Below are 12591 nucleotides of genomic sequence, written 5' to 3' on the forward strand. Positions count from 1 at the left end.
GCACCGACCGGGACCACTTGACTGATGAGTGAGTACTCTATCTGTCGCCCAAAATGCACCCAGCAGAGCAATTTGAGAACGCTGACGGCATGCATCATGCAAAACAAACACACAGGTATTTGACAAAGGCTGATGTTCATTATACCTCTTAAGGGGATGGAGGAATATAACACACATACACACACACCACCACCACCAAAAACACACACACACCACCACTAAAAACACACACACACAAACCACACACACACACACACACACACACACATTTAATCTAAATCATTAGTTATTCCAAGCCACCACCTAGTTTTTTTCAGAATTTAGGCTCTCACCATCAATGAAGAGTCCTAGAAAGTCCTAGTTGTATGTATTTAAATTCTTTATCTCAAATGTATCGAATTCTAAATTTATATTGAAAGATGTTTTTCATTTGTCTTCTTTTCCTTTCAAGAATTCTTCAGTGATATATTTACTTGTATATTTATATACGTTTTGCTTCTGATCATGAAATTTCGAATACTAGTAACAAATGACTTAATATCGAATCAGATAAAAAAAAAAATACCGGAATATAAGCGATTTGCTCGAACGATTCCATGATCACAAAAGGATCCATTACTCTCCTAATGAGGAATCGAACCCCAGTCGTCTGTGATCCGGCTATCCACTGCGCCATCCGAATGATTATACTCCTCCATTTTCTATTTAATCTAACATCTGTCAAACGCCTGTGTCATCTTATTTGCATTGTATACACGAGGAAGTGCTCTCTTTCACGCCTAGCCCTGACAAGATAGCAGTAAGCCATCAACTCTCATCACCGGAAATTTAAAAACTGTTCCTCCCAGAACGTTTTAAGTCCTGTCCATGCTCTGACGAGTGCATCAACCGAGGATATGTCTCTCGGGGTCATGTAACTTTAGTGTCGTTGAGTGTAAAGTGTATGAATAAGAAACTTCGGTAAGTGGAGAGCCCACAGGTACTGGTGCTAGCTTATTTGTACATGTATACGTATTTAACGACAATCTCCTTAATTACACTCACTCTAGAACACGTGTTAGGGAGTGTAAGAAACGTACACATTGATTGTACGGAAGCCTTCCATGGCTATAAATACTTTAACGTCACGGCCAGTCTTGTTTTAGCAGATATGCCCATTTCAAATGACAGAATTCTACAAACGTATATTACTACGGACTTAAGTGACAATATTAATATATTGCACACTAGCCTGCAAAGCTCTTGTCAATTTATATAGAACAGTCACAGATTGGTTTACTGCTGATATTATGTCTATCTAAATTCCCTTGGCATTTTGCAAAGGATATAAATGATTCAATTTTGTTATCTGTATTTAGGAAAAATAATTCCACGACAGCTCAACAGGTTATGGGAGTGTTTTAGGCATCTAACAAACTATAAACAGCCGATAGGAAAAGAACCGGAAGTGTTGTATTACTTTAAACAGACGTGCTCAAAAAGGCATTCCCAAAGTCTAGAAAAAGGATTCGCTTTGATTGACTCTTATTAACGCTATCAAACCATCGAAACATGTTGCTTTATCAAGAAGATGAACAAATCAACGGGTTTATTGGGTGTGAAAATGTCAAGTTCAGGTCGCGATTCTGGTACAATGTTTGTGACCGCCTGAGGAAGCCTCTGCTTCTCCTGAATACAGTGTTTGGCATTATGTATCCAATGCGTTGACTTTTTGTCCGCCCTAGTCCCACACGTGATCAATCAGCTGTGAAATGCAGGCCATAGGAGCGTCTCTTATACTTCTTGTTGATAGTCTTGAACTCGGCGGATTCTCTGTGGTTTGGCATTGTTATCCCGTAATTAGGATAGGTAGATATGCCAATGGATCGGCATCGAAATGCGAATTAACTAAAGGTCGAAGTGTCTGATCACAGCTCTTCTGTCCATCTAAAATTCCATCAATGACATGCAGTAGAAGTTTACGGCTTAGAGAAAAGCATTCCAAACAGAAACACCGCCACCAGAATGCGATTCTGATGGTACATGTATGTCGTATTTCTTGGTCTCTAAACACGGACCCTGCCGTCTGTCGGACTGAGTAAAAGCAGTGGACTCTTCACTAAGACCTTATATTCAATATCTTATAATCACGTGCCGGTTGCAATCTTGTTTGTTCGTACTTTGCAGTCACGAGAGAACATTCTACTGGTACAGTGTAGGCGAGGTCGTCTATTGTTAAAATGTCTGTTGACGGTACGCCAGTTAACGCGAATATTGACGTTCCACTATCCGCTCAGTCTGTTGGCAGTGGTGAATAGGACATGGTTTGCCTATCTTCATAGAGTGTGTTTTCTGTATCTGTAGTCTTTCGATGTCAGAACTGGGACGCTCGTCAACAAGCGCGGTTTGGTTCAGACGCTGCATTAACTGAGAAATCAAGAAGCAGAATCCAAAATGGCTGTCATTAAACATGCACACCACCTCGATTTATTCCAATTGTATGTCATCTTTCATTCTTTCATCTAATGCTGCTTTAGGTGGCAAAGTAAAATTGTTTTTGTTAAACTATTTTGCACTGCAGTTTAAACCAGGTTATCGTTAACTTGGATTTATTTCAGTTGATGGGTACGGCACCAATCACAAAAGGAGACGCTGCAATGAGTACAATAATTTCAGTTTATTTTTTACAAAAAATAAACTAAACGAAATTACAAACATGCAATTATTAATAACAGAGTAATACATCTTGATATTAATAGTAAGTTTAGAGAGAGAAATTTTAGGTATAGCACACCTTAAGTGCGTATACGTGATCTGTGTATAATATCTGATGTTCATTTAGATTGTACTTATGAATTAGTGAACGTCATTTCCGTTAGACCTTGATATTTATTTATTTATTTAATTAATTAATTATTCGTTAATTTTTACTGTTAAATCTTTTAACTTTCTTATTAGAATATTTTTCATGAATCGTTTTATAACATTATAATTATATCAAAGACCTCGTTTTACCGAAACTTAATTGATTGTCCATGCATTCATCAATTTACACAAATTGGTGGTGGTGGTGAATGCGAAACTGTAAGCCGATACAGGTACATTGCCATTGCAATACGCTTGCGGACTGTGATCACTACAAAACCGATAATAGATGGCTTGATACAAACACATGAATTAAACGGATAATGCATTGGTTTCCAAAAACAGCGAAGAAAATTCAAATTCAGATTGGATGAAACCGAGGAAAAATATGAAGTAAAAGGAGAATAAGACCACATGTTCCGTGAGAGTAGGCAGCTACTGCTCCATAGGGGAAAATAAAATGAAATAAAATTAATAATTTGATAAATTAAGCGAGTTCTGCCTAACCTTGTCTTTTATATTGAGAAGACAATATCTAAAAACTCTAGATCCCCTTATATTTAAGTGAGTTATTTTTATCGGTTGTTTTTTTATTAGTTACAAAGGGATGTTGTATCATTTACATGTGTTGTAACAGGCCAATCATCATGCGCCCTTTTGCTTTGTTGTGCAGCACATGATGAAAAGTGGTACATACGAATTTACGAGTGATCTCCCCTCAAACGCCTTTTTTTAATTCTGTTATTTTTTGGTATCAGAATCAGATCGATATTTTACATGTTGATATATTCAGTTGTAAGGTATTGAAAAACACTTTTTCATAACTACAACATTGATTTCACGATCACTTTGCGATTATCATTTCGTTTATCAAATCTTTCGGAATATTAAATCATTCGCATCGAGTTTTTAGATACTACACGCAAACTTCCGGTGGACATGTCGAGGTGACTGCTGACAACTGACAATTGCATTCGGTTTTCATACTTCAACTATCATTATGCCTATGACACGTAGACAAGCTTACAAAGAAATTATAAAGGTAAAAGTATACGGTATATTTGTGCGGTTTGTCTTCTCATGTCATAAAGTGACATTGAAAATGTGATATAGCTAAATTACGTAAGGAAAAAGTAACCAGATCCCCCAAGATATTATGCTAGAATTCGCTCTTTTTTGTGCTGACATTAAATCATCTTTCATCATTTTTAAAACTGAAATCGGGCTCCTGTGGTACGTTGATATACTTTATGGGAATTTTGATATTCTTAACTGCAGAACGTCAAACATATGTTTTGAGTAATGGACAAAGGCGATCTGTTTACGTCAATGTCTTAAAAATGTACATAATTTGTCATAAACGATTATTTACAGTTAAGGATTTCGGGTTACCTGATCATCATCATGACTTAATATATACTTACAGAGTGAAAGTTCAACAGTAGCTTCAAAACAATTAATTTTCCAGCATGCATTTACATAGTTTCAAACTCGAATACAGTGCCATTAGAAGTATTTTCGACAAAAAAGCCATAAACCTACCGTTTTCTGACTGATATGTCACCAAGTGCAAATTTTGACCAGACATCTGTCCATCAAAATGTGTAATGTATGCACCTGTAGGAAACTTGGTCAGAATCTTCACTTATATAAAGCAATATGCATATTTGCTTAGTGGTTGTTTTCCAAAAGAAGATGAAGATGAATGTTGATGCATGGACAGGTGAGCTTACCTTCTGACATGCAGTATACTAGTATATATATATATGGATGTAACTCAAAGATGCTTTGTGTATCAATAAAATATTTGAAAAGAGTAAAATCAACACGACAAAAGTATTCTGCTAATGTTTTCAGGCCTAATGGCCATCTTCAGGCAATACATTAGCATTAGCGGAATACATTTGTCATGTTGATTTTATTCTTTTCAAATACATATTTATATATGGATTTTTTCTAGAAACTAAATTTAAATCCTTGAAATTATCTCTGTCTTAAAGATTATGAAATCTAGGTTGTGCTGCCAATCAGATATATATAAGTTGCAGATCTTGTGGATGGCTTACATGATGTATAGCAGACATAATATTAGTCCACGTATATAAAAACATTGATTTCATAATGCAATATGTGTAATTTCTTTCTTTGACCTCATTATTTCAATTTATTTGGTTTGATTATTCCTAGATTTTGTCATAGGCCAGTTTCTAAATTGTTCCCATTGGTACCTCCTTTGTTAGCCAATGGTCTAGGTTTTCTTTGTTCTCATTGTGTTTTCGGTCATTTTGTTATGGTATTTGGCATTCCACTATTAGACTCTCGAAATGACAGACATTATGACAAAATAGATACATTGAAGCGAGCGAAACTTGTCTTTATTAAACAGCCCTTTTCCACAAATAGAGAAAATCCATTTAAGATGATAAATCGAAAGAACTTTCAACAGTGTTTTCTTGGTATTTTACAATTTACTTTCCAATTAAATGTTTGTTACCAAAATAAGAAAAACTGAAATTGGAGAAAACTTTGGTTTTAGATCTTACTTAAAAGGCAGCTATTCTTCCAGGTTAGATTAAACTGAGACATTCCTATGAAAATTTAAATATGATAATGTAATACATAAAATTTAATTATTCTCTTATTTACAGATGGCAGCATATATGTCCTTTCCATTTTGTGTGTATGTTTTCGGAAACAGAGATTATATGTTTGAAGGTCTTATTGAAAAAAAATTAAAGGTAAGTTGAAATGGTTGCTAAATGTGTGAAGTCTATAACAGGTGATAATAAATGTTTCAGATATTTACTCACTAGTTTTGGATTGACCATACCCAATTCTAGGCATGCATTAAAGTTAAATGTGAAAAAAAAGATCAGGCTTTGCTTCAATCACAAGAAACATAATGCATAGCAATTTGATCATGTGGAAATGAGTACAACAAAACTTTGAAGGTGAAGCAGAAAAGTTCCTTTTGTTTGTGGTCTAACAGAAACAGTTTCACATATTATGTTTTATGAATATTACAAAAACATGTGGATTTAATTTTAATTGAGCTGTGATACTGCATCTGTCTGTCATCCATCTGCATCAATATCTCTTGAAACTTTTCAAAAACTTAAAATGTCAAATGTCACCATGTTTGGCTGGTAGCTTCCTTGTATGAATTTTGGCATTGCTTGTGAGTAAAATGACCTTGATCCATGTCATTTCTCAAAATGCTCCAATGACTTCTGAATGCTGAACTAAAAATGTTTAGAATCATGATATAGCTACCTACGATGAAGCCAGACACAGCTTGTGAAAAGAAATAAGTTTTACCTTAAAACTATACTTCATCTGATTAACCAAAGGCCCAGAATCAATATTATTGGCTGATACAATGGTAGATTCCTTGGATATAGATGGAGTGCCACAAAATTTACACAAAGAAATGACCGTGACCATACTGAAGGTCTCAGGAGTCAAATTTCTTTAAAAACATTCAAATGACTTCTTTTTTTCTCTGATTAATCAGAATTTTAGGGATGGACTCCAACAGTGTTTGGGAAAAGAAAGTATCTTGAACACATGCAAGAACACAAGGGTCAAATTTGTTGAAACATGGCATCAAGATACGTCTTCTAATTAACCAGACTTTGAATGTCAATGATGTAAACTGTTTGAGTATTTGTATAAAGCATTGAATGTTAGATGAGTAATGCAGTCCTATGAGCCTTTTGTTTTATCTAAAATGTATATTTTTTTTCTTTTTCCATTTCAGACAGTTAACAGGTAATTATGAATCAAATTTTACAACATTGGCCATGTCATGTACAGAACCAGCAGAAATCAGTATTAGTAGGATCATTCATTCCTTTTCTAAAAAAAATATATATTGTTAAAATTGTTTTGCAATAAATCTTAAACCAATATTGTATCAGTATGTGCTGGGGCTGAATTTTACCAAAAAAAAAAAAAAAACAAAAAAAAAAAAAGGTATAAAAATGAATAAATACATGAACTTACAGAGGTACAGAAGAGAAATCCAGGTATATTTTTTCTTATTATGTATGCACATAGTATATGAAGGAAAAAAAGATATACACACTCTCATTATCATATTGGCATGTAATGGGAAAAACACTTAACTATTTTTATTATCAGTACATTAACACAATAGCAAAACAGGCCCAGGGCCCAAAAGGATCACCTGAGTAAACTTACAAACTGAAAAAATTGAAATGAATGTATAGTATAAAGAATGAAAAATGAGAAATCCTATTTGTACAGAGATATAATAGTATTACTTTCAGACCCATCCATCATTGAATAGTTATTGATTCTATAAAATGTGTGTATTGAGAAGAGTTTTGAAGTTTCAGTCAATTTGAATCTTTTTGGTCACACACATCAACCCCTAGGGGTCAGCCAGAGAAAAACACCTTAGGACCACTTAATACACAAAGACTATTTGATTCTACCTTATTTGGGTATTGAGTAGAAGGGTTTTTGAAAATTCAGTCAATCTGAAACTTTCTCGACCCCACCCCTCAGTTCCCTTGGGGCTGGGGACAATATAATTTATTAATTTGGCTAACGTCTGGCGATGGAAAGTTAGTTAATGGGATTTTCAGAAGATGTAAAAAACAGTCAAAAAATGTATGGACTCATAAATGACGCTTGACGCCAGACAAAATGGGACTGTAATAGGTCACCATGAGACTTTCCACACATAATGTAAAAAACATAATACACATGCACAAGTAAAGGAAACATTTTGCTACCCTTATTACATACACTTGTAAAAGAAAAAAATTATCATTATTTTCAATATGTGCAAACATAATAGGAAAAATATACCTGATGTCCCTTTCAGACCTCCATATTAACCGTATAAATGTAATAAAATCTCTTCAAGCAAATTTGATTGATTACTTTATTTGCACTGTTAATAAATGTTACTAGGCGACTGTGATTGGTATTTGATTGCAGTTTCTTTTTAAATTTTTTTTACAGGGAGTCAATCAAGGAACAGTTTGCTATCAGCTTTAGAAACCCTACCATGGATTATGTGTTTGATATTACCAGAAAGATAGATGAATTATTTACCTTTAAAAAGAAAAAAGATTAATAATTGATTTCGTACAAATGATAGTTGGAGATGTTAAAATAGACGAAAAATGTGTAATACCGCAGGAACTTTAAGTTGGTACATATAAACACAAGTCAAATACATGTATGACTTGATCATTCAAATCATGTCAGCGACTTTTGTACAAATGTTTTACTATATATCTCATGTTTTGTTTTTACGATGCATTGTAAATAAATAATTTAATAAAAAATAGTGTTTAAAAAAGTAGTTATTTATTCTTTGTTTATTAAGTAATATTTGGGGCATGAGCTGTGATATTTTTGGGGTGGAGATAAGGAGTGGAAATGCTGCAATTCATGTGAATATTTCAGGTTCTTGTTTCAATGCTCCCTTCTGTGGTGGTTTGTGTTTCTCAAGAACCTGAGTAATTGACCAGTCCACGTGGTCATGGCTGTATCTTTGGGTAAGACTATTTACCCTGATTTCTCTGGATGCCATGTGACAGGCCTCAAGCATTTAGTTTAATAAAGTAACACCTTCTTTCGAAAGGAAGTCTGACATCAAAATGACGCAAGCAGCTTGCAGGAGAATAAAAAACAGCAAACGGTTTCAATACAAACTACACAATCATTATTGCCTTAACATTGGTATCTTTTCAAACTGTTACACTTATTTAATTTGACAAGCAGTTGAAGTGGGCCACAAATAGAGGATCTTGTATGAGTTTACCTTAACATCAAGTTTATGATTCAAGTTTCTCATTTTACAGAGTCTCGGCCGAGTTTTCATACAGTTTACTGATATTAAGTTGGTATGGCCCTTCGATGGAGCTCTGCACAACATGTTAAAAACCTTGAAAAAATTTTCTGAAGTCCCAGTAGACAAGGAAACAGGTGCCCTGGATGCTGTGATACAATATGTATATATAATGTCTTCGGATAAAAATTTTGAACATCATATGGGTCAAATTTGCTAAAAACCTTTGGAAATCTTCCAAAGTTTCTGGATGCATGCAGTAAAAATGTGCTACAAAATTTCTTACCATAAATGACTTCGACCTTTTCGCAAAGTCAACATGCTATGAAATGGTCTTAAGAAGCTTATAACCACATAATTTATCTTGGTAATGACAGTTATGTTACCTAGCAAATGATTATATAAGACATTTGAAAGAAATTGAAAGGATGCATTTATCATTAGGGATGAATTGAATAAAAAACAATAAGAAAATACCAACATGTCCACATAATCATAATCCATACTCAAATTCACAAAATATGTAAAAAAAAAAAAAGAAATAGGGCAAAATATGAACAATAGAAAGATTTATACACTGACTTCAAAAAAAGTACAGGGAAATAGGTCTTTTGCTTCATTGACACCGCCCACTACGTAATCCCTTTAATCCCTTGGTCAATCCAAGGAAATAATGTCACATGCTCAAATGAGAACAAAGTATACAGCAAAGGAACCAACAGGCAAACTAACGGGCAGTAAACACATCCAGGTTCATATCGCACTTAGAAATGGAATATTTCTCAATTAGATCACTATAACGACCATAAAACATTCTAATAATTTTCATCGATCTGCAATTTGAATATTCGAAATTTAACATATATACACAGACTCCGGTTAATTCATCTATATTTTAATGATAAATTTTGTACAAGGCATATTTCATATATAACTGTTTATCAACAAGTGATTTCTCTAAATATAACACTTAACAAATTGTTCTTATGGAATGGACGATATTTCTATAATAATAACATATGTATATGTGATACTGAAATTAAATAAACAATTATACAAATATAAACATGCTTAACATCAGATTGTAGATTGCTGCTGGCATGTGTCGAGACACCAGGTTTATGTTATACATACAGTTTGTTAATCATTAAAATTGTAGAAGTTATATAAATAGCACACAATAAATAATGACAATAAAATAAAATCAGGTTTGCGTCTAACAAAATCAGTTGTCACAACAATGTGTAAAATTGGTATATTCACAAAGAGCAAATACAACTACATATAAGAAAAGATTTCATTCATATACATAGAATGAGATAAATGACATAAATATAAACTGATATGTAATTAAGGAATATTATATGTGTATTGAAACAAATAAAAACAAAGTACTGTACATAAACAAAATGCCACTCTTTAAAAACCGATTGCAAGAATTTTTTATTAACAAGCCCCAAGGGCCCTAACGGTCAGCTGAGTTGCATGTAAATATACAATGCTGTCTTTCTTTTAACATGTGATATAAATAATCTTGTTAGTAAAGCAAATTGACTTGGAAAAACTTTATAAACTCTTCCATTCATGAACAGTATTTAATAGATTCTACCAAATATGGGTGTCCAGAATATCTTTGAAATTTGAGATAAACTGACCCCTTTTGGCTTCGCCCACCAGCCCCTTGGGGCCAGCCAGGAGCAATATGTGCATATCATCAGTCATCTTATACTAATAATTTTTAAGTTTTAACTTTTTCCAATAGAAAATAAATTATCCTCAGAAATGTAATTTTCCTATGTAAATTAACAAACTTTACCCTTCTCCAGAGGGAAATGTGAGACCTTTGGGTCATGTAATTCACAATATTGCTATAACACCTAAGACACACTCATCCATAGTATTTGTGTGTTGAAAAGAAGATTTTGGAAATTTCAGTCAGTTTGACCCTATTTTTGGCCCCGCCCATCAGCCACTTGTGAGTCAGCCAGGGTCAATATGTGCTTGTAATCAACCTGACATCCTATAGTAGCAATTCTTTTCAAGTTTAACCAATTATGCTGAAAAATGTCATTTTCCTGTATAAACTATAATAAATTTTACCTCCTTCTCAGGGAGGAAATGTGAGACCCAGGGTTTATGAAATTTACAGTTTTGGGTTAAAGCACCTTAAGACACTTCCATCCATGAGGAGTATTTGGTTCTACCTTACTGGGTATTAAGAAGAAGATTTTAGAAATTTCGGACAATTCAACTCTAACTTGGCCCCACCTATCAGTCCCTTGGGGTCAGCTAGGGACAATATGTGTGTATCATCAAACTGTAATCCTTTAGTAACAATTATAACCAAGTTTGAATTATTTCCAATAAACAAATAATGCTCAAAAATATCATTTTCCAACATAAACTATAGTAAATTTTACCCTATCCTCAGGGGAAAATGTGAGACCCTGTGGTCATGAAATTTACAACTTTGGTAAGACACCTTGAGACACTTCCATTCAGGAGGAATATTGTGGTTCTACCTGATCTTGTTATTGAAAAGAAGATTTTGGAAATTTTAGTCATTTGACCCTTTTGGGCCCACCCCTCGGGCCCCAATGAATTTGATTTTTGAGTTTTATGAGAAGAAGTCGAAAATGGTTTTAAGTTTATAATGCACAAAGCAACAAAGCACAATGGAAGAAGCTGGACAAAAGGCAGTCACAAATGGTCAACATGAGACTATGTGTCAGGTAACCTAAAAAGATAATTATGTATTGTGAAGTTAGGTAACCGTGTATAACTTGCCGTCTTATTCAGGTTATATCTAACGAGATTGTGGATATGAAATTTATAACAAATACTAAATTTGTTCTGTGGTTAAATAATTTGTTGAACATGACCAGGCAAAACTGATTTAAAAAGAAAACATTCTGATTAAGTATTGTTCGATAGGGTAAAACTTCTCATAAACAAATGAGTTTTGTCAATGTGTCATGATATTTATACATATATAATCAAAATTTATATAAACATGTTTAGCATCAACAAGTAAATTTTTTTTGTCTTAATTAATGGATTTCCTAAACATTTAAAAAAAAAATTGAACTTTGTAATTTGAGGTAGAATATCTATTTGAGTGAAATATGTATGCATGAGGTTTGAGTCATTTTCCAAAACAAAATTATCTCTGAAATTAACATAACTAACCATGTACTACATAACATTTATACAAAGATATACCATTCAATTTTTTCTTGAAATTTAACTGGATTTCACAATTTCTTGCTAACAAAGTTTGTTTATGAATCAACATTAAGAATAATGAAGATAACAAAATGTTTTAAAAAGTCTAATGATAAAATAAGAAACAAGAAATCCATGAATTGACCTTAGAGTGGGCATGTACAGTTGTGGTGGGTTGTGAGTTCAAGGCCAGGAGAGGGTGTAAAGACTTCATTCCTAGTTTTTCAATACTTTGTTGAATATGTAATTCTGCCCATCATTATTCCCAAGAATGAAACATATAAGTATGATCTTGACATACTCTGTCTTCTGAGTTACCGACTTATATCACCTTTACACATTTCATATGCTACAGAACTGGTAAATATATTTTTAATTCAAACTTCCTGTTTTAAATAACAATCTATCAAGAAGGATTTACTAATGAGCAACAGTTTACAAGAGAATCTAAAGTTAGTTTTGACACTCATTATTTGTGACTGTAGTAAACATGTGTAACAAAATTTGTGTTATATTTTAGCACATTGTTATCAACACTAGCACATCACATGTAAACAAAGCAAATCAACAGCAACAAAAATGAAGTTTCTGATCTATTGTTCACAAAACTTAACGTCAGAAAATTGCATGTGGAACCACTCATGGAATTACAGAAATATTGGAAATATATAAATAAATAATGAAAATAATAA

General features: G+C 33.3%; 1 long non-coding RNA gene across 2 annotated transcripts; it reads left to right on the forward strand.

The window, feature by feature from the left end:
- The first annotated feature begins 3779 nt into the window (after nucleotides 1-3779).
- Nucleotides 3780-8185, forward strand: LOC132547151 (uncharacterized). 2 transcript variants are annotated; one of them, XR_009554093.1, is made up of 3 exons: nucleotides 3780-3886; nucleotides 5493-5582; nucleotides 7840-8185. It is a non-coding gene; the product is annotated as an uncharacterized LOC132547151 (long non-coding RNA). The 2 variants fall into 2 exon arrangements; XR_009554094.1 differs by lacking the exon at nucleotides 7840-8185 and adding an exon at nucleotides 6605-6616.
- Nucleotides 8186-12591: the final 4406 nt, after the last annotated feature.

This window comes from Ylistrum balloti, unplaced genomic scaffold (assembly GCF_031769215.1).
Source record: "Ylistrum balloti isolate Yb309-2 unplaced genomic scaffold, AGI_CSIRO_Ybal_v1 Utg369936, whole genome shotgun sequence".
NCBI classification, from domain to species: Eukaryota; Metazoa; Mollusca; class Bivalvia; order Pectinida; family Pectinidae; genus Ylistrum; species Ylistrum balloti.